The sequence below is a fragment of the Amphiura filiformis genome, chromosome 18 (assembly GCF_039555335.1).
Source record: "Amphiura filiformis chromosome 18, Afil_fr2py, whole genome shotgun sequence".
In the NCBI taxonomy this organism is placed as follows: domain Eukaryota; kingdom Metazoa; phylum Echinodermata; class Ophiuroidea; order Amphilepidida; family Amphiuridae; genus Amphiura; species Amphiura filiformis.
This window is the reverse complement of record NC_092645.1, coordinates 26408671-26432865: the sequence shown is the minus strand read 5'-3', so window position 1 is coordinate 26432865 and position 24195 is coordinate 26408671. Positions and strand designations below refer to the sequence as shown.

The 24195-nt window shown below is 36.7% G+C and overlaps 1 long non-coding RNA gene and 1 pseudogene across 1 annotated transcript in view; one reads left to right on the top strand and one right to left on the bottom strand.

The window, feature by feature from the left end:
- LOC140140060 (uncharacterized) overlaps window positions 1-22635 on the bottom strand; it is a 197827-nt gene extending 175192 nt beyond the window's left edge. The window contains exon 1 of the long non-coding RNA XR_011857206.1: window positions 22450-22635. This is a non-coding gene — a long non-coding RNA (uncharacterized lncRNA). The remainder of the gene's footprint in view (window positions 1-22449) is intronic.
- LOC140140056 (ATP-binding cassette sub-family C member 9-like) overlaps window positions 1-24195 on the top strand; it is a 138323-nt pseudogene that overhangs the window by 102911 nt on the left and 11217 nt on the right.

Genomic DNA, 24195 nt, shown 5'->3' with positions numbered 1-24195 from the left:
GTAGCCCAATACCAACCCAAGTAGCCCAATTTCCAGCTCAAGTAGCCCAATTTCCAGCTCAAATAGCCCAATTTCCAGCTCAAATAACCAAATGGCCAACCTAAGTATCCCAATTGCCAGCTCAAGTGGCCCAATTTCAAGCTCAAATAACCAAATGGCCAACCCAAGTAGCCCAATCGTCAGTTCAATTATTCCAATTTCAAGCTCAAATAGCCCAATTTCCAGTCAATAGGAAAAGACATCCAAAATCCAAACAATAATATGTTCCCTCAAACTATTTTCTAAATTCCACTGTAATATATTTTTTATCTTTGTACATGTACAGACACTCTCTACCTCGTACTACATCAAAGGCTATGTAGGCCTACAGTGTTCATTGATATTGTTCACACTAGGAGCGTTGGGTCTTATATCCTACTCGGCATTTACAGCTTCTAAAATGTGCACTTTATGATGCTAAGAAATATCATCAGGGCACCCATCAGGTTAGTGGTGAAGAAGCTTAGTGGGCTATTCCATTTAAAATCCACACTACCCCTGTGGACGATTTAGCTAAAGTCTTCCACAGAGGGAGTATGAGTTTCAATTAGAATAGACAGTTGGACAACTTCTATTTGAAATACCCACTCCAGTTGTGGAAGATATTGGTAAAAGCCATAATACAGGGGAAGTATGATTAACCCGGACCAATTACATTTGAAAAACATACTCCCCCTGTGGAAGATATTACCAAAATCTTCCACAGGGGTAGTGTGGATTCTAAATGGAATAGCCCATTGGGCTATTCTGGTCAAAATCCATACACCCCCTTAAATCTCCCATACAGGGGGTGTTGATTTCAAATGGAGTCGTCCATTCAGGTACGTATAAGTAACCCCATTTGAAATTCACACTCTGTGTGGAATATTTAAGGTCAGGTTTCCATAGGGTGTGTGTATTTCAATTGAATTGCCAAAAATTGTTGCCTACTATAGTTTTTTCGGCTTATAATTGGCAGAAATATTTGTACAGTGCAAATTGATGTAGAAGACATGCATGCAATCGAGCAAAGGACCTACCGTATTTTCAAAAAAAGGGGTGTTTGTTAGAAGTGAATTTTCAATGAAAAAACTCACAAAATATGACTTCTGGTAGAAATCAAACATGGCGGCGCCTATACAGGGACCAATTATTTTCAGAAAATAGTACAAAATTAGATATGCAGGTGCACATTTATACAAGAATGCAATTTATTTAGTTTTTTATATGAACATTCTTCTATGTGCTGATGAATTTGATGGAATTGTAAGTCAGAATAGGATTTGTCCATGCAATTTTGCGATCATGACATGCCAGTTTTAAGCTTACTTGCTTACATGCTAAGTTACCAAATTTGGAGGAGGTCAAAACATGTGATAAACAATTCTTTAGTTAGATCTAACTGGCAATAAAAGTTGAATTTTAATATTTTTACAATTTGACAGAAAATAGGCAAAAACATATTTTGCATTTTTTCTTACAATTATAGTCACAAAATTCTAAGACTTGGCACAAGTATAAGCATTAAAAATCTTGAGTGTAGGTTATGAAGAATTAGCAAGTAATTTTAATATTTTATGTTATATTTGATAATTGGTTAGGCAAAAGGTTAGAAAATGTATTTTCCAAATATTATATACATAACATGAAATTAGTCTACAAGTCTTTGGATGCGATTGTCACATCATATGAAAAAAACACCCTAAAAACAAATGTTTTTGGCCCTTATTTCCAAAATTTGACCAAACATAATTAAAATTTGACTTTCATTGCGAGATAGAACTAAAGGATTAGGATTTAGCTATGTTTTGTTTGGCAAAACTGGGTAATATTTTGGTCCTTCAGAGGAATTTTTATGACGGTAACTATATTTTTGCTAAATAAAAATAATGTTTAGTTGTTAAAATAATATTTAAAAGGGGATTTCATGATCCACAGCATCATCCCTCACTTTTCTTTAAAAAGATTTTTATACCACTAGAAACCTCTGGCTACATAATGTTTATGTACAAAAAATTGTTGCAGATAAAATTTGTTTTGCAAAAGTATCGTCAAATGTGACATGATCAAGTGGAATGAGTCGCATGTCGGCCCTGGTCAAAAATGAGTTTTACACATGTTTCTAAAGAGGACATTTAGAGCTTTCAGAAAGCTAAGACCCCATGTTGATACGACTTTTCTTTGTGAAGTTACGTCAATTTATCAATCGCTGAAAACAATATAAAACAAAAGAATTTTCACACTTTCTTTGCCAATATCTCAAGATCAATATTAGCGACATCCGACTCATTTCCCTTGATCATGTCACAAATTTGAATAACATTCTGGTATACCAGAACAAAATTATAAAACTGGCCTATGGAGCAGTGTAATACACTGCTGAAATTTTAGGAATAATTTTTTTTTATGGATATCTACTGAAAAATATTATATAAAGAGGATGCTATGATCACAAAATACTCCTTTAAGTGACAAAGAATGAGAATAAACAATATGAATTTTTGTTTTGACCATCCTCTGCTATATGTAATAGACGACAGGCAGGTCCAATATTTTATCATTAGGTGCAGCTTTGGCTATTTCTTATTTTTATTTATTTTCCACCCGACTTCTATCTATCTATCTATCTATCTATCTATCTATCTATGTATCTATAGTTTGATCAGCTCTTAATAGGCGGGAAATGTTAGGCTTTTACCACTACGCCAAAAGTCGACCCATGTTAAGAATGCTATTAGTTAACCTGTTTGGCCTATATTTTGTGTGTTAAAGAAAGTAGACAAAGTACAGGACTTCAATTAATAATTTGTGATGCTTCTGGCGAGATGTCACAAGACAACACTCAAAATAGAATATTTTGATATTCATCCACGATGTTATAAGGACCACCGATTATGAGCTGATGAAAGTATATAGGCTATGTTTCGCTCATGTTTTGCCAATATATGATGTTATATCATCTCTCCACCTCCTATTCTGTCTACCTCTTCTTCTTTTTCCCAATCTTGGTTGCCATTCTAATAATCTCTTTGTTCATCTGTTATCATTTTGATTGTTTGATCTTTTTCAAAATGTCTGCAACACCAGTCAGCTGTCTGATGGTTGAGCACCTTACTCTGTCTCGCAGTGAGATGTTTAACATTTGTCGTTCCATCGCTCATTAGGTATAGATTAGTTACTAAATATTTAGTTAATGACCATGTTTCAGAGCCATACATCATCCGACTTACCCGAGTAAAAATATCTATAAAATAATTAAACGTCCAACGCTAATGCTAAATAGGGCCCCTCTGCCTAATGATCTTAGTCCACTAAATAATATTGGACCTGCTTGATGTCTATCACACAGTATAGTGTAAAAACGAAAATTCATATGTTTATTCTCTAAATAATACACTCCTGCGTGACTGGTTTGTACATTTCAACAGAGAGTAGAAATAAAAGAAAACAAAAAGTTTAGGATTTTAAAATGTCTTCTTTTCTCAACAGATTTTTTGACACCACTCCTGTTGGAAGAATCTTGAATAGATTTTCAAGTGATCAGCAGTTGATTGATATGGTAAGATAAGAGCAAAGGTTTATCTCTACATAATGAAAGTCCCATTCCAGAGGAGGCTTAAATACATTCCCACAATGCACAATATAACCTAATTTTAACGGCAACGTCTCAAACTAATTATCGAGACTTAAAAAATTTGATTTCCTTATAGAAAACATTCATATTGTTCCACTGCATTAACTTTATTCATAGGTCTCAATGTTTTGAATGTTAAATGAAAGGATGAAAACACCGGATATTTGCACACAATCCCAATGCAAGGTATGGTCAACTGTGCCACATGTGTACAAAAGGTAGACATACCAAGGCCAGAAACCCGTTGGGTTATGGGAATGTATTTAAACATCCTCTGGTCCCATTCAGTGGTCCCAGCGAAAGTATAAAAATATGATGTGTATAAATCCGTCATAAGTGAAGGATAAAGTCGTTAAAATTGTCCTAAGGTATTTCTGAAATGAAAAATTTGAACAGAAAAACAAGAAACAGCATTATTGACAAAGTTGAGGCCCGTTGAAATACATGTAGCTAATTTCAGATTCATGTGAAGCGTGTGATTTTGTCTTTTATACACAGATTTCGGCTGAACTACTAGCATGTTATATTACCATCTATGGCAATGACAAAGGGTACCAAAATCTAAATTTTGTTGATTTTTATGTTCATCCGGATAAGCAAATCACTGAATGGGCCTTTAAGAAATATTATAAGAGATTTTATTTACAAACTATTTGAATCACTAAACTGTCAAAATTGTACATAAACACCTCAAAAGAAATAAGTCCCCCTCTGAACATGTCGTCATAACATCGTAAGGTTTCGTTTTGTACCAACAAAACTAACATTGAAATAATTATATGACTGTTTACTAAGTGCTGTGTGAAAATGAGAGATTTCCATGACTTCAGGGCTGAATGAGCCTAAATTGAAGACAAAAAGTGCCCTTTCCAAAAGTCACAAAGTAGGCCTATGCTTGTTAACTGCAAGGCGTTTTGGGACAAGGAATGGAACTGACCATCTTACAACTCACTGTGCTGAACTCAGCACCAAGGGGATTTGCATGGCTGAATGATCAAGAATCGATACACATTACAGTAAATGTTCACTTGGTGAGGATTTTAAACTGCACTCAAACACATGGGGTTTTCCATTAGTAACAAGCCACGAATCAACTTTTGTGACAAGCATAGGCCTACTTTGTGACTTTTGAAAAGGGCAGTTTTTGCCTTCAATTTAGGCTCATTCAGCCCTGAAGTCACGGAAATCTCTCATTTTCACACAGCACTTAGTAAACAGTCATATAATTATTTCAAAGTTAGTTTTGTTGGTACAAAATGAAACCTTACGATGTTATGACGACATGTTCAGAGGGGGACTTATTTCTTTTGAGGTGTTTATGTGATGCAATCAAGCAAAATGAGTCTGATGTCAATCAAAATCAAAATTCGGTTTTGAATTTCATTACATGAGCCATTCACAAAGCTTTATTTTGCTGAAAACTCCATCATAATTAGAATTTTACGATTCAAATTTCAAGAGTTTACCACCTTTTCTTTTTCAGCGAATGTCTCAGACTCTGTATGTTCTATTGAATGGCATATTAGTCTGCGTATCAGGAGTGTTGGTGAACATTATAATCACTCCATGGTTTATAGCTCTCATTCTGCCAATAGCTATAGTGTATGTCTATATCCAGTTGTATTATCTCAAGAGTACAAGGTAAGTGTATTGCTTACTTTCTTAGGTCAACTTGTCTGGTCGGAGTCCGCTGATGGCTCTCCACACTACTCTGTTTTGCATACAGTTCCTAATATCTTGTCTTTGTGCTACCCGCCCAAAATTGTTAACAAGCTGATTTTTGCACCAGATAAATAGAATGCATTATAGACCACTTGACATCATTTTTTATCAACAAAGGCGAAGGACTGGTCTGTTGATATGCTTGAACAAACCACTACAATGATCAATGGCTTTCATATACTATATGAAATGTGGTGGGCGATTTAAAATGCACGTGCCTTGAGCAAACTACGATGCGTACACACACTGCAGGGTAAGGAACAATGGAAATTGCCATAATTTGCGCGCATACTGCCGGGCAATGACGTCACATGTCAAGTAGTCTATAGAATAACATATTCAAAATCTGCACAAATTCAAAGACACTAAAATCATCATATCTGCTTCAGAAGCTGAGATACAGAAATCAGCAAGTTATATATTATGGCGGCCATTTTGGGGGCCGTCTTGGATAAAACAAATTACCCATGGCGGATTTTTGTGGATTTTGGATAATTTATGTTGATCTATAATGCATTCTGATTTTATGGTGCAAAAATCAGCTTGTTGACATTTTTTTCCACATTCAATGACCACACTATCTCTCTAGCCCAGTATTCTTGTAGTCCTTCCGTGATTATCCTCTTTCACCTGTATTTACCGGTCTTCTCGGGCTCTCAATTAAACCACCTTTGTTCATTCAAATTCAAATTCTTGATTAAAGTACGAAGTTCTCAGTTTTGAAAATATTAAATTCTGTGTTGTGTTCCGTTTTCTAAAAATATCCATAAAAATTTACCCACTCCAGGGAAATCCAATTTTTTTCATATTAAAAACACTGAAATAAACCGTATGTCTTGTAACACGGTTAATCCAAAATAGCCATTCACATGCAAAATCGCCGCCATAGCCAAAGAAAAAAGTCATGAAACTGCAAATGTATGACCCCTAAAGGCAAGTAATGATCAATTTGAAGTTAATTTCTGTGAAATATTTAATAGGTATGTGCATTTTGTTGAATGTCCGTATATGAAATTAGATCCGAATAAGCTTAAATATTGCCTGTCGTCACAAAATGCCATTTTCCGTTTTCTACTTTGAATTTTATAAAATTTCTCCCTTTACCATAAAACAGAACTTTTGGTTCTATAATGTTGATCTTTTACCATACGTAGGCTGCCACAGCAAAACTCTGGAAGCTGGAAATGTATAGAAGCCAATGAGTTGCAACCAAAGAGTATCGGGAATATATCGATATGGGCCCGGCCAACTTCAATTCAAAGTGTATGGTTGTTTACAAAAGGATGTGCTAAATACTCTACATGTATGCACAAACCTGTTTAACCCTATGAGAACTACATGCCTATTGGTCAAAAAGGAGTTTTCATTATCAATTTGACCAATCAGCAACATTGTTAAAATAATTTCACCACACGAAAAATGGGGGTGAATTATTTGCAGAACTCCATTCTGATTGGCGATTAAAGTGAAGACTTTATAAATCTAATGATATGTACTTTTAAAAAGAGTGTATATAGGTATGATGAAAAGCTGACAATCAATTGAAAATTTTAACCTTTCATATTGAAGATATGGAGTTTTCCCCCAAAACAAGGAAAACAAATTTTGGGACAAAAATATTTATCTTCAATATGAAAGGTCACAATTTTCAATTGATCATCAGCTTTTCATCCCAGCTACATATACTTTAAATACATATCATTAGATTTATAAAGTTTACTTTGAGGACTGTTATAATCAAAAATTTTAAAAATATCAAATTTTTATAGTTTGTCATAAAACAAGCAAAAAAATCAAAATTATTTGATATCATCAGGATATTCCATATTTGATATTCAGAATGCAATTAAGGGGACTCAATCTTTTGTGCGTAATTATAGAGGGCCAGGGGATTCACTCTATCATTAAAAAAATTATTTGAAGAAGTTAAAGAGCCCTAAGTATAAAAAACTAGTGTAATTCACGCCAGACACAATTTCTTTATATGACAAAAATTAATTTTTTGTAATCGATCAAAAAACAAACGTTTTATATCAATTTTAAATTTAGCCTGAGTCGGTAAATATGGTACCTCTCGTTCTTTTTTAGGTCAAGGCTGTTTTTACCATTATGCAGCGAACCATTGTTGAAGCTATTTCACATACATGTACAAAACATTCTAGAAAAAGAATGAGGCCATATACTGTTTAAATATCTTTTGTTGATTTCGAATGATAATGTCATGAAGTCGTAAATTTTAAGGTCACATTCCTAAAACCAAAACAAAACATTGCGACGCAGATATTTCCCGACTTATGCAATTTCATCATCACATCAATTTTATGTGTATTTATAGTGCAATAACCAGCTGGCACCGGTGGGGTCCACTCAACTCACGTACAGATGTCAGTAATTGCCAGTTTTACTGGGCCATGGCAGCCCTTACTTACTGGTCTAATTTTGCTGTTCTTATATTATTGAAATGCCAAATGAATAATAAATAAATGCATTTTTGAAACCCATACTCTCCCTGTATAATATATGCCTTCCACAACTTTAGGGCTGGAAGTTATCTAATTGTCTATTCTATTTGTAACCCTTACTCCCTCTGTGGAACACATAAGCTTAATCTTTCACAGGGGCAGTGTGGATTTCAGACGGAATAGCGCATAATATTTTTAAGATGCTCTACATTTTGTTGTTACATTCACAGAGAGCTACAGCGTCTTGACAGCATTTCCAAATCCCCGGTGTTTGCTTTCTTCTCTGAAACTCTTACTGGATTGGAAACCATCAGAGCTTACAGGTAATATAACATGGTCCTATGTATTTAATCATACTACTAATAATGTGTGAACTGTGGGTCTTTCTGTGGATCTGTCTTGGCAGCTATTGGTAGCTAGCCAAACCTTTCAAGTAGCCAGCACAGAGCTCCAGTTAATGCATAGTTCTATCTGCCTATGTGTAGCCAGTCTATTCTCAACATGAAAACAAAGGGACTATAGAAAAATTATCAATTTCGTGGACATCGTGGAACATACTCTTTGCGTGGCTGTGCGTAGTAAGCAGTTGTGCGCAGAATAGCCTACGCTAGTATGGACGCGTGAGAGTAGCGCCAGTAATGCGGCGTGTAGTTGGCATGATTAGTCGCGGAGTAACAAGCGTAGTTGAATGTTCCACGATGTCCACGAATTTGATAATTTTTCTATAGTGTTATTGAAATAAAGTACCTTGAAATGTCGTCTTGACTGGCCGGCATATGAGAAACTCTGTGCACCAAACACCACTCTTGCCAAGCAGAGAAAGCTTTAGAATACTTGTTTGCTGTATACTAGTGGCACGAGACGCCTTTAACACCTCTCCCAAAACACGCCTATACTGCATGGTCATCCCTGCATCAAAATATGCAAAAAATATTATGTCAACTAACATATATACAATCTTGTATATTACACATAGCTGCACATACTTACAGTGTCCAAACGGACTTAAAGAAAAACCAATCGGTTATCTTGTTTTATTTTGCAGGGAGCAGAAGAGATTTTTCAAGACGTTTCTTGAGCGTCTCGATACCAATATAATACCATTCCTATATCTCAGGATATTAATGGCTTGGCTGGGAGTTAGATTGGTAAGTTGTTTGCATGGATGAAGCTTTTTTATAAGCTTTTTTATAAGCTTTTTTTATACTGAACCATACCCTACTTGATTCCACACATTCCTACACCTCAGTGGTAGCCGTTGAAGTGGGCCATCCCACCTGAAATGTGAAATGATGCAGGCTTTGCGGGAATTTTAAACTGTGTTCCATCACCCGTGTGACAAAAGGATGCTGAAAGTTAACAATGCAATATAACATAAGATTAAACGGTTACAACACCAGTTTGGTGCGGATCGCCCCCAGTAATGGCGGAATGTTCTGACCATCAGTTGGCTCGTCGGATTAGTGCATGGAGATGACCCACTTAAGGAGGCCTGGTCAGATTGTTCATGTTCTGTTTTCTAACTTTAGATTGAGACCTACCATTAAATCAATGTGTCCAAATTTTGAGTTGTATTGCTGCAGTGGTTTTAATATGAGAAACAAAACCGTATATAACAATGGCCCATAGGATAGTACATGTATATAAACTTCCGGTGTGGTTACCATAAATCACTGTGTTTGTGTTCACACCATTTAAACAAAAAATTTCTTGGTGTTAAATTTCACTGGGGTAATAAGAAAACTGAGCTTTTTTCTGATACGAAAATCTCAATTTTGATGAAGAAAAAATGGGGCGGGGGATGAGGCTGTTGATCGGGTCAAGGGTCTTTAACTAAACATCTCAAAAAAAGTAACCAACCCCCCTTAAATAATGACCATTATTCAAAAACGGGCGATTGTATTACAAATCTGTAAAATGTGTTGGAAGCAGAATTTGTTTCTGCACATTTTGACACCACATTTGTAGCAGTTGACTAAATATTGATGTCACAGCATACATTTAAATCAATGTAACCCAAGATTTGAAAGTTGCAGTAAATTGTATTGATTTTGTATTCAGTATAATGGAAGGAAATCATGTGTAATGATATTTTGAGTGTTTTTGTACTGTTGTAAGTGCAAATGGAGCTGCCCAACATGTTCATTCCATTTAAAATTCATACTCCCCCTGTTGAAGATATTTCTAAAATCTTCTGGTGTGGATTTTAAATGGAATAGCCCATTGGTGTATTCCATTTAAAATCCACACACCCCCTGTACAGGAAGATTTCACCGCCATCTTATTTTCACCTTCAATCCACCTGGTAATCCAGTTGAATAATGCACAAAGTAATCCAGATTTGATAAATTTATTTGGAATCCCAGAATCACCCAAACCTTTCTTCCTAAATGTGACACGATCTGGTCCATGGGGGCCAAAGGAGGCACTTTTGAAAATTGAGTTACTGTAATTATTACATTATATATACAATAGGCTATCATTTACTGAAAACACCAAAGGTCTAGCATGCCTGGTTCTAAAGTTATGAAATTTTTTATGTCTATTTTCTGAAGTATTTTATTGTTTTTTACTCCATATTTTTACCTTTATCTCCGTTTCGAATTTGCCGCCTTTGGCCCCCATGGACCAGATCGTGTCACATATATGGGCATCCATCAAATTTTGAGTATTGTCGCACGGGCTGAAGTTCCACAGTTTACATAATGCATGATCCTGGAACCAATAGGATTGATTGCAGATATCAGAACCGGGTCCCCCTTCTCTTTTCGAACAGCTCTGACACTTAACATGCACAGGGTTTGACACTTCCTGTACACAGGACCAATGGCTTTATGTGACTTCCTAACCATGAGACCTCGCACACATACTACATATATCTGTAAGCACTATACATATATCTGCAAGTGCTAAGCAGTGTATGGGGGTACAATTTTATTCTGTAAAGTAACTGAACACAATTGTAGGATTCCCGACCTTATAGGAACATTTTGGGAGAGGAAGAGAATTCTCACTTAAGGCAAGCCCAAGGCTCAAACCCTCGCCGATTGTATTCTCCCAGCCAACAGAGCAACAGTTTGACCGCTCGGCCATCTCGCCCTCACTTTTTATAGATGGATCTGGAATAAAAGTATTGAACCTTGTTGGAATTCCAAAATCTTCCACAAAGGGGTGTAGTTTTCAACTGTAATAGCCCATACTTTTGATGATTTATTCAAAGCAAGTACCGTGTTCATCCCATAAACCGCCCAGGGCACTTAACAAAGTAATTTTGGGTGGGCGCTTATTTTTTTACATCTTGTTTAAATAATTGCATTGTAAATAATGGCCTAAAATATTCATCCATCTTCATCAGTGTGCCATATATGTGTTTTAAACCGTGATCCATATTTGCATGGGCAGTTAATAATATCACAGTTTGTGTGCTGTTAAGTCACTGGGTAGATGCTTATAGTTGCGCGGAACAAATATGGTACATGTAATTGATAATATTGTGTGTATTTTTTACTCTGTAGGATTTAGTAGGTGCAACCATAGTGTTGTTAGCAGGAGGATCCGCATTAATAGGGGATACACCATCAAGTTTTGTTGGACTCGCTCTTTCACTGGGCTTAAGTGTAAGTTTATATATTTTACCCTGACGTTCTCTCTCTCTGACAGGTGGCACTCTGTAGCTCTTCACAAGAGTACGCCATCTCACTCGATCTGATGCCAATTAAGTGCATTGCACCTTGCATTCCTTGATTAGAAACCAGCTTCACATCATCAGCTAGTCCAAGATGTTGGTGGACATCCCCTTCCTCGTCGACCTTCCGTAGCCTCCCCCTGGATCCCACCAAGGGCCTTAGCAGGCCCCTGGACCCCCAGTGGTTAGGGGCCAAATCTTCTTCCTATTTTTTTATAAAGACTCTTTTTCTGGTCTGAACCCTGTACAGCACCCTCAAAGGAACTAACTTCAGTCAATATTTCCCATTAGCAGACTCTTCTAGAACTTTAAAATATAATATAATGGTATTTTGGTAGCCATTTTCTTTTAGCATTTTCAAAAGACCAATTTTTTCATTTGTTTTTCAAACCTCCATCCCCTTGTTAGTCTCATGTGAACCCATATTGGGCTATTCCATTTAAAATCCACACTACCCCTGTGGAAGATTTAGCTTAAGTCTGTCTTCCACAGAGGGAGTATGAGTTTCAAATAGAATAGACAATTGGATAACTTCCATTTAAAATACTCACTCCAGTTGTGGAAGATATACATGTAGGTAAAGCCATAATACAGAGAAAGAATGGGTTTCAAACTGATCAATCCTGACCAATTACAGTTGAAAAACATACTCCCTCTGTGGAAGATATTTCCAAAATCTTCCACAGAGGTAGTGTGGATTTCAACTGGAATAGCCCATTCTTAGCTACTATATATAGAATCACTATATATCCTCGAAAGAAACAATAAAACGAGGTTTAATACTGCATATGTTAATTTACTTTGGGACTACAATGCAATGCAATGTGCACACTTGTTATTATGCCAATTTATCATATTTACACTGAATGTGTTCTGGGTTTTTTTACGGATGCATAAAAGGGACACTATTCGACATTGTAGTATGGATGTTTGAACAAAATCCATATCCTAAACCAATCAGGTTAACCCCATTTAAATCAGAGACTAGCAGGTCTTGCCGTCTAGATTTTACTAGAATCACTCGCTAGCATGATGCTGGGCAAGTGGTCAAATCACAGAGCTGAATCACTCTCTAGTATGTAGTGGTCATATCACTCTCTAGGTCCAAAAGATAATTCATACTAATAGGACACACATACGCACTATATCGACACCCTCTCTTTCATTTTCAAGGTTCAGGTGAAGTTATATAATTAATGATAAATTGAATACATGGAAAGTGCAGAAACTTAGCAAAACTTGAAATGTAGTTTAATTTTAGGTGATTTGCTGCAAGCGATATTTAGTATCTATGGCGAGTGGAAAATTGCTCGCTAGAAATTGAGTTAGGCGAGCAATGGAGAGCGAGAGTGATCGCTCCCCTCAAACGGAAAGGCCTGGACTAGTATACCTGATATACTAGTCTCAGCTTTATAAAATGATTGTATTCCTTTAATTCTAACATCAGGAACTGTGCTAAAAAGTTTATAGTAATGAGAATACATAAATTGATAAACCTTTCTCAATGTGATATGTCTGCTTGTTACCAGGCACCAACCGTTTTCGCTAATTTACTTTCCCCACCCATTTTGATATGTCTCTGTAATTTTTCTTGAGCAAAATGGCAGAAAGTAAGATTTAGTATATAGTGAAGCACATAATTCACTACTAAATTTTACTTTCTGCCATTTTGCTCATGAAAAATGAAAGGTCAGCCTTGATACTAGGTATAATGTAAACCAAGTCTGAAGTCGGTCGATTCACAATGTGATGCTCCTCTAGCGGTTGCTGGAGAGAGGCCAAAATATGCAGTGTATCATAGGAAAAAGTTAACCTCCATAGCCTGCGTAATATGAATAAAACAGGAATATTACATCAATTGTGTGTTTAAATGGCAATATATAATGATGTTACACATGTATGAAAGCACATTAAATAGCAATTTGCTGTCATAGTGCATGTTAGTATTTATTGGTTAGTGCTTCAAGCTTGGGCTCATACACCTGTTCCGAATTTTGATTTGCCATAGGCTTTGTGTTGTGATCATTTAGTTCAGTGGTTCGTAACAAAGAAAGTGTGATCCAGTTGACCTAGCAACGGTCATATAACGTGCACTATAACAGCGAATTGACAATTATAGTATGTAGATGATCCATTTTCAATCTATTGATTGCACAAAATCCTTCATGGAGCTGTTTTCAACATCATTATTATCACACTCGCGTGAAATTCCAATTGTGGCTAGAACGACTATGTCAACCCTGGATGTCAAAAATCGGACTGACAATTGGGCTGGCAGTGCATCGTATTATGAATCGCAAGAATTTGGCTACATGTATACCATAAACGTTCGCCTAATGTCGCACCTGGGCTCCTTTCCCTTGGGGGTAAATTTCATGTACAAATAGAGAGCTCCCTCCTCTAAAAATCCCAACAAGAATTGAGGGTGCATGCCCTTATTTGGTGATGGGATTTTTATGGGAGGGCACTTTAGTTTGTGTCTAAAATTCCAGTTATGTCAAGGGAGCCCATAGCGCCATTAGGCGAACGTTTACGGTATAATGTTTATTTATATTTTGCTGTTGTTTTTGCACAATTTTTTTGGCACAAATTGTTTGGCCCTATCTGACAGGTTGGTTCATCATGTCAAGGACTGAAACATAACACACTAAACTGTAATCACAACCTCACAACTTGTAACCAATTATACTTTAATGGACAACGATGTTGAACAAAATAGACAGGAGATTTATGACCTGGATATGTTATCATTATAGCAGGGTCGATTACAATCTCAGTTTTGAAATTGGTGTTACATGTAACATAATATGAGGCTTTATCAGGTGTACCTCAAAATGACATTAAAAGCGTAATTAATTGACTTTGCAATATGCACTGTTCAGCCTATGAAATTTTTTTTAAATTATTTTCTTGGTAACAGGCAAAAATGGTGAAAGCCCATTGAATCCTGTTAACCTTGACATTTTTGATCATGTTATCTTGGTAACGAAACACCTAGATATGACAAACTATTCATTGTTTAAAATACTGTTACAAGCATAGAATTTAAGACCATTTTTATCATTTTTGATCTCAAAGATGGTGCAAGCCTTCAAATACAACACAACAAAACATTTTTCCAGTCACTTAACACTAAATTTTTATGCGAGTCACCAGGTCATAAAGCTAACAGTCATTAATTCTGCATAGAATTCCATATTAAACGGTCAAAATACTGAAATTGCCAGTGCATGGGGGTTCTTTCACTTTTGTGATCTAAGCATCCTTTTTTAGGACCTTTTTTAGCAGATATATATCCATGAAAAAAGCTTATTTCCAAAATGTTGGATGATTCCGATTTTGCGTTTGTGAGTTACGCATGATTTTGTGTATTACACTGCTCTATAGGCCACTGTGTTGTAATTTTTATCTGTTAACCAGAATGTAATTTACAAATATGAAGGTAATTTTGCTAATTCTGCAAGAACTTTTTTGTACATTATGTTGCCAGAGGTTTCCAGTGGTATAAAAATCTCAACTTAAAAAAAAAATGGGGGGATGAGGCTGTGGATTATGAAATGCCCCTTTATCCTTGTTTTTTGCCTAAAATGGACCGAAACCCTTCCTGATAGTTATATTATTTCATCATTTTTGGTCAAGACTGTAAAATTTCCATAATATTCTGTGAGAAGTTTTAGTTTTAACCTATTTTCCCCCAAATCTTGTTTCTTGTAGATTGCTGGCTACCTCAACTTTTTAGTGCGTTCTGCATCGGATTTGGAGATCATGATGAATGCAGTAGAAAGAGTCAAACACTATACAAGTATTGAGAATGAAGATTATGAAGGTAAGGCCAATAATAATGATAACTAGATTTCGCGGTTCTCGGGTTGGAGGACCCCGAAAATGTAGGCCGTTACTAAAGTAATGAAATAAATCGGGAGAAATGTGAATTATGAATGCAATAGGGCCTAATACATCGGTGCATCTCATCGGCACTCACTGCACCCCTCACCGCACTGCACACATCGGTACTCCTCGCACACGCCCATTGATACTCCGCGTACGCGCTCTGTGAGCACGCGATAGCTCCGCGCGTACGCCCTCTTCGAGGATGCAATAGCTGCACGCGATAGCGCACAGACAGACGGACAAACTCTCTATGATTAGTATTAAGATAATAAAACTGGCATTTATCCACACTTTCTGGATACTTGCATCCCTCAAAGCGTACCACGGGTCGATTTGCTGCCACGTCCTAAAGGCAGACAATTGGACTTCAATGCTGAGTGTGACAGACAACAGACCAGGGCTGATCACCGTTATGATAAGGCCTGCAACTTTTACATGTCCAGATATTGCTCGTCTGGTACACACAGGACCAACATTTCATGTGACTTTCCGAACCACTGGGTGACATGCACCCACTGTGGTGTTTGCACATTTAGGGCCACAATGAGTGGGATGAGGAGTAATGAGAAAGCTCCCAATCTTACAACCATCCAACTGATAACCTATAGCGCACCAAACTACACAACTACATTGTCTATTGGCAATTTCTGATTAACACAATTACTTTATTATCTCAAAGTTTAATTTTCATATCAAAAAGGGTATGTTGCAAAATATATTTTTTACCAAAAATGGGTGCATTACTAAATCTAACAATAAATGAAGTCCCTTCTCATCATCATGGGACTGGTGTCCTTATTCTTCTGCTGTCTGTAGTTACCTGTAGATACACTCTTAGAAAAAAATGGTTCTAAGTAGAACCTAATATGTTTTTCAGTTTTATTTTAGCTGTCCTGTATGTGGAACCTTAAGTGGTTGTACATTGAACTGAAAACGGTTCTGGAAAGGTTAGAAAGAACCATTTTTGGTTCTTTAAATTTGCAAGGACCCTTTTCTCTTGAGGGTTCTGCATACAGAGGGCAGCCAAGAACCCTTTTTTCTAAGAGTGTACTACTGATTCAAAACATTCATACTTCCTATACACAACCTGCATGATATTGGTATTGAATTATTCACAATGCAAGTTTTGGGGATATTTTAAAACGTGTCTATGAGGAGTAATCATTTTGTTTCTGAAGTAATTATTCCAGAGGGGCCACTCAAGTTTCACCTGTACACTACAAATATGTGTGACCAGAGATTTTCATAACATACCTAAACAGGATTTGCCCACAGTGGGATTTACCCTTTTCAGCAAAAAACACCCCTAAACAGAAATTTAGTGTAGTTTCATTGCAAATTTTACCCCCTAAACAGGATTGTATCAGGAAGGAACCCATAAGCAAGATTTTATCTGAAAGATACCACCTTTGCAGGTTTTTGATGAAATACATGCACCCCTCATATTTAAATGGTGTGTTTTTTATTTCTAATATTTATAATGTTTGGGTGATGGTTTTGATGCAAATCAGAAAATGCAAACTTGACAAAACACAGTAGGTACACTAAATTGACCCCTATACGCTGTAGTAGTGACATCATAATCAGATTAATATTACCATAGCAATGGATGAATACAATTTTTGAATGTATCACGCTGCACTACAGGCAGGTTGCACTCATCACCTGTGTATGCCTGCGATCATAGATTGAATACAATACCGCTCTTTTCAATGATACTAATCTGACAGGTGCGAGTGATTAGCATTTCTTTGACATCTTGGCTCAATGCATCGGTACCGCGTGAACGTTGTAGTGCAGGGCGATATAGTCAAAATTGTATTCATCCATTGCTATGGTAGTTAATCCGATTAACAATGTCACTTCTACGGTGTAAACACACCAACTTGAAGTTCAAAAACAACCCTTTTCTAATCTTTGAACAAACCAGTCTGAAGAAACCACTAGTGTAGTAGTGAAACATCACTAAAAATGTGAGTTTAACATTTTCATTTTTCTTGGATTTGCATAAAACGAACAATGTTAACAACCCATTTCTAGAAAACAGGCATTTTTGACCCTCTAAATGCAATTCACATTCATTCTCTGATTAAGTTTTCCCTTGCATTAAGATGGCCGCCATTGTCCAACTTGCAATATTGCATTTTGTACTTGGAGTGTGATTTGGCGCAACTCGTAATTCAATCTTATGTTTTTTATTCCAATGTTCACAGGTATGATGCCTCCAAGGTCATGGCCACAAAATGGAGAAATCAGTATAGAGGGCATCACTGCAAGATATGCGGAAGAATTAGACCCAGTACTGAAGCGGGTGTCGGTTTTTATCAAAGCAGGGGAAAAGGTATTTTAAAAGTTTTCTTGACCAAAATAGCACATTGCAAACCACCACTTGTGGTGGAGTGGAAATGGGCTATATATTCAAGTTGAAATCCGTACACCCCTATATGGATGACATGGCCTTAATCTTTCACACAACATGACCTTAATCTTTACTTGAATTCCAAAAATGCAAACAAATGCATGTAAACTCAACCCAGAAAGTATCGAAACGATTATAGATGGTCAGATATATCGGGAACTGAAATATATAGCAAAAACGTATTTAATGTATATAAAGCGCAGCTTTCTCCTGCGCATTTTGATACCTCTTTTGTTGCTCTACGATATCATTTGGCCGAGTTATGGACGCTTGAGTGGCTTCAAGTCGGATTTTGAAAGTTGCACTTTGCTCCTATTCAAGCGAAATGCGTTGTTCAGAGCATGCGACGACGAATCCAGGCAGTGATAGACAGTGATGGTGGGCACATCAAGTATTGAGATGTCAGCAGAAAGAGTTCATGAGATAAGTCAGAGATAAGTAAAGGGTAGCAAGTATTGAAGCTGGAAGTTGAAGGAGTAAAATAAAGTAAAGTTCATGGTTAAGTAAACAGAGCACATCGGTGTCCTTTTTCTTGATTTTGTGTGCGTGTGTACACGACGAACGCATTTGGCTTGAATAGGAGCTTAGTGCAACTTTCAAAATCCGACTTGAAGCCACTCAAGCGCCCATAATTCGACCAAATGATATCGTAGAGCAACAAAAGAGGTATCAAAATGCGGAGGAGAAAGCTGCGGTTTATATACATTAAATAAGTTTTTGCTGTATATTTCAGTTCCCGATATATCTGACCATCTATAATCGTTTCGATACTTTTTGGTTTGAGTTTATATAAATTTTTTTCATAATTTTTTCAACAATTTTACATGTATTGTATTATTAAAAAAATGTCTTTTTTTTATAGACATTTAGGGCTGTAAGTTATTGATTTTACAAAAATTTAACTTTTTGTAGAATATTGATCTCATTGAGGTTTTTTACCAAACATATTATGCATTTTTCAGGCCCAGAGTGCTCGTCCAAAAGATAGGTTGAGGATTTTTGCACCTGTCTACTCTTGAGATACCCATCCAAAAGACGGGTGGACGGGTCTCTGGCTAACTCCTTACTGCAGTGTGCAACAATATCCCCTAAACAGGGTCTTAGCTAGCCACCCGTCTGGCCGTCATTTTAGACGGCCAGTTTGCTCCTGGGACGGGCAAAATTAATGCCTTTGACAGATGCTATATTATAAATTGTATGTTTTGAGAAGCTAATTGACCTTTTTAGTAGACCCAATTTATAGAACAAGGCCATATCAGCACATATTTGAACTCTTTGAACCCCAATGGGCTATAGATGTCTGGTAAATATTTTAAAGGTCAAATTAGGACAGGCAATTTTATTCAAATGACGGGCAACCCTCAATTTCTAGCTAAGTCCCTGCCCCTATATGTTTTTGTTTTGTGGTAATTAGGCTATTCCAGTTGAAATCCACACTCCACCTGTGGAAGATTTTTGAAATATGTTCCATGGGGGGAGTATGAATTTCAAATGTAATTGGTCAGGGTTAATCATTTTGAAACCCAAACTCCCCCTGTATTATGGCTTTACCTATATCTTCCACAACTGTAGTGATTATTTCAAATGGAAGTTACCCAATTGTCTATTCTATTCAAAACTCATACTCCCTCTGTGGATGATGTTAGCTAAATCTTCCACAGGGGTGGTGAGGATTTTAAATGGAATAGCCCAATATTTTCCATTGATTATATAACTTTTTCTCTCTCTACAGGTTGGGATATGCGGTAGAACAGGCAGTGGTAAATCGTCTTTGACCCTGTCATTATTTAGGATTATCAAGATGTTTGAAGGTAAGGAGACAGAATGCATGGGCCATTCCAGTTGAAATCCTTACCCAAGATGGGAGCTACTGGATATTGATATAAAAAGGGTCTTCAAGATCAATGCACTTTACAATGTATGGTAATGTAAATAGGGTATCTATACCAAGCAAATTTGAGAAAATAGGTATTCTTGGACCCCTGTTTATAAGATAAGATGACTTTAGTCGGATTTGAACATGACTTTATTTGTGTTGTTGTGTTTTGAAATCAACTTGATCAAATTTGATCAAATTCAAACTGGACTGGAATTCAAACTCAACTTTTGCTGTACAGACAAACACGCAATTAGAAATCATGTTCATTATGGTTATCGAAGAATAACAAGTAACAAGCATATTAAATTTGGTATGACCAGTAAATGACCGCCGTGCTCTCTCACTTCCAGTATATATTACTAGCCCCTGGGGTTCTTCCTGGTTGACGATGTATGTTACACAGATGAGCAAGGGAAGTTACAAGAATATGCTAAGCTCCTTGTGATCTCATAAAAAATTGAGTCCATGTTCATTCCCCCTTAAAAGGTCAAGATATATGACAACTTGTGTGATGTTCAGTTCTGATGCAACAAACACTGCATTTTGGTTTTCATTGTGATTTTTGGTTCTCTGTGCAATTTTCTGCTCAAATATACAGGGTGAGTCAAAAAAAGTGCAATAGAGCAAAGAATGGACATTTGTGTAAGAACCACGTTGAACTTTCCAATTATTGAAAGTTTCTATAAATGCCACACTCAATAGTCACCTGTTGTGAAAAAATGAAGTCAGTCACATATACTGTTTAATTTTTATGAGTCCTTTTGCTACGATACCCAATTTCATTATTTGTCCACGAGGTACCATGTATTTTGAATGAGAGCACACAATGCACGATAAAGGCGCCAGCTCTGAAACTGACTTTACCTTGATAAGGTTGATTTTTGCGTTATTTCAATTTCTTTTTCTGTTCAAAAACAAACTTTCTAACATTACTTATAAGTCTTTCATACCTCACTCGACTCCAACTCCAGTTTTTTTAATCCTAATATGTCCAACTACTGGATGTTTTTATAATTCACTCCACTTCAATTTATGCAAGATTTCATTTCAACATTTGAAAAATCCGCCTTCAAATGTGTATGTTTTTGATAGAGAATAAACATCTTTAAAGTAAAGGTAAAATGAAAATAACAACATATAATGTTTCTATTCCTTAAACAAGACCAAGGACAATAATAATTTGGGTGCTCCATTTTATTTCAATGCCAATGAGGTTAAGAAAATGACAGTTGTTCCAAATCAACCTCACACAGAGTGGGCTGATATTCAAATTTTAGACGTTTCTTGGACAAACATTAAAATTGGGCATCGCTATAAAATGGGTCATAAAAACAAAACGGTAAATGCTAATTCCTTGTTTTTTTCACAAAAGGTCACTAATGGATATATCATTTATAAAATGTTTTTAAACCTAAAAGGTTCAAATCGGTTCTTAAATAAAAATGGATTCTTTTCTCTATTGCACTTTTTTTGACTCACCCTGTATGAACAGCTTTTTGGACTCTCCTTTGAGTTTTGATGTGACATATTTTTTGGCCACTCCGAAAAAAAATGCAGCGTTGTTACACTTTTTTTCTGTGAATTTTCATCATACAGGTCATATTGTCATCGACAATGTTGACATAGCCAGTGTGCCGCTTGCAACATTGAGACAGAAGTTATCTATTATACCACAGGATCCAATGCTGTTTACAGGGTCAATAAGGTAAGCACGCTCACCCACACACCTCCTACACCCTGCACACACCCCTACCTGGTCCCACATACAATGTTGACGCAGCCAGTGTGCCGCTTGCAACATTGAGACAGAAGTTATCCATTATACCACAAGATCCAATGCTGTTTACAGGGTCAATAAGGTAAGCACCCACACCCATGTAATGTAATTGGTCAGGGTTAATCATTTTGAAACCCATACTCCCCTTGTATTATGACTTTACCTATATCTTCCACAACTGGAGTGAGTATTTCAAATGGAAGTTACCCAATTGTCTATTCTATTCAAAACTCATACTCCCTCTGTGGAAGACTTAAGCTAAATCTTCCACAGGGGTAGTGTGGATTTTAAATGGAATAGCCCATTGATGTTCAGCAAGCGGCATCTCATTATTTTCTCTATTTGGTATTCTGGATTCCGGATTCACTGAACTTTTTTCAAAGTAAAACATTACAGATGATTACAGATTCATCAAATCCATATCTTTAGCTATCCTTGAGCACACCTGTGTGTTACTGGGCACTCATGCTCATTGGAAATTTGTGTTTGTTATCTATGAATGAAGTAAAACTGGCTATTCCATTCAAAATTCACACTACCCCTGTGGAAGATTTTGGAAATATGTTTTACAGGGGAGTATGAATTTCAAATGGAATGAACATGTTAGGCAGCTCCATTTGAAACTTATCTTCCCTCTGTGGACGATTCAGGTTATATCTATCTCAGAGGGTGTATGAAATTCAAATATGCATAATGTGCTAATTCCATTTGAAATTCATACTCCCCCTGTGGAAGATATTTCCAAAATCTTCCACAGGGGTAGTGTGGAATTCAAATGGAATAGCCCAATGAATGGGCATATTTAATTAGTCATCATACTCATAATATTGCTCAAAATTCTTATTTTTGGGAACAAGAATGCACAAACCTTACCCATCAGTTTTGGTACTTGTGGTAACCGTTTCTGTCATAAAAGGTACCATTAAAATATCAAGTCTTGTGTTTTAACCCCTAAGCACTACCTGCCGATCTAACATTGCCTCTGATTGGTCAATTACATGATATTTTCACTTTAATCACCAATCAGAATGGAGCTTTGCAAATAATTCACCCCAATTTTTGTGTGTGGTGAAATTATTCTAACAATGTTGCTGATTGGGCCAATTGATAATGAAAACTTCATTTTGACCAATCGGCAGGTAGTTTTCATGGGGCATTATTGAAGGGCAATAAATTCACAAAATCACACACAAAAAAAAGTTTTTTCCCATTGAAAGTTTGAGTATGAGTACCCACTGATACACAGTGCGGGGGCCGGGCCAGTTGCAAGCCTGCCAGAATGACTTCACTGTCCCTACGCCACAGGTCATATGTTGAACATCAGGTTCAAGGAAGATTATTGTGGAGAAGGTGGACTCGTCTGAGCCACACCACACAGTGTCGACACCCTATATATAAATATAAACTTAATACTCCGTTGGTGAGCGACAGGCGAATGGTATTTCACCGAACGAAAGAAAAGTAGTTCCATCTGATTGGCTAGCAATCGATCGCTGGATCGCTCAGTGGTGAACTACAAACTCAAAATGGAGCGATGTATTCAATTCGATTGAAATCGATATTCTATTATTGACGCAGATAAAGAAAGTGGCATGTGTGTATTGTATGACTTGTGATTTAATTTTCTAATACATGTGTTCCTTTATAGAATTAGAATTCTCAAACAGTTGAATATATCACAATTTTTATTTTGAAGATCAAAATCGTTACTTATAAAATGCAGTAAAATATATCCACAGCAAAATACCGGTCCCCGCTAATTAGTGTATTTAATTCCCAGTTAGTGTATTAAAAATAAAACCTGGGATTTACCTGACAACAAATCAAATTTTCTTGTAATAGAAATATCATATGGGATACTGATCATGCGCAAATCGTTAAAACATAGAATAGAAACTGTGTGGCAGGCTCTGTGGAATCTCATATCGTGTGTAAAATGGTATGCTTAGCCTGAGTCGCTCGGCCTATCTCGAACAAAATCGCCATGCGAAGCTGTTGAAAAACGAGAGGATTCATCGTACTATCACAGCAATTTTTTACACGAAGATATAGGGATGATGACGCTGTGCACCAGCCTGAGGAATCAAGCCAATTCATAATATAATGTAAAATGAATTTTAATATAGCTTTCTGACATGTTCTGTTCTAGGCAAAATCTGGACCCACTATGCCATAGGTTAGATAATGAATTGTGGCAAGCATTGGAAATTGCACAGCTGAAAGATGTAGTGCAGGCACTACCAGAAGGATTAGGTAAGCTTACTATGGAATTTTGACATTGAAATTCACACTGAAAATGGCAGAATTACACTGAGAATCACTCTAACAAAATGCAGCGATTTATGGTGTGTCCAGTCCAATATTGGCTGCCAGTCTCAGGTTAGCATTATGGTATCAAAAAGCAGTCAAAGGTTGTATTATGCTCTCACGTTTCAAACGCTTTTGTGTTCCAACTGGTGACCTAGTATCTGTTTATATTGGTTATGTTCGCCCACATGTGAATATGCAGCCCCTGTCTGGCATGGTAGTATCACCAAAGACCAAGCACATCAATTTGAGCGCATCCAAAGAGGGCTTGCCGCATTATCCTTGGTGCTAATTACTCATCCTACACACATATTCCCTTGATCAGTTGGAACTTCAAACTTCGAATGATAGAAGATTACATCTCTGTACACAGTTTGCTCAAAATTGTGTCAAATCTGATA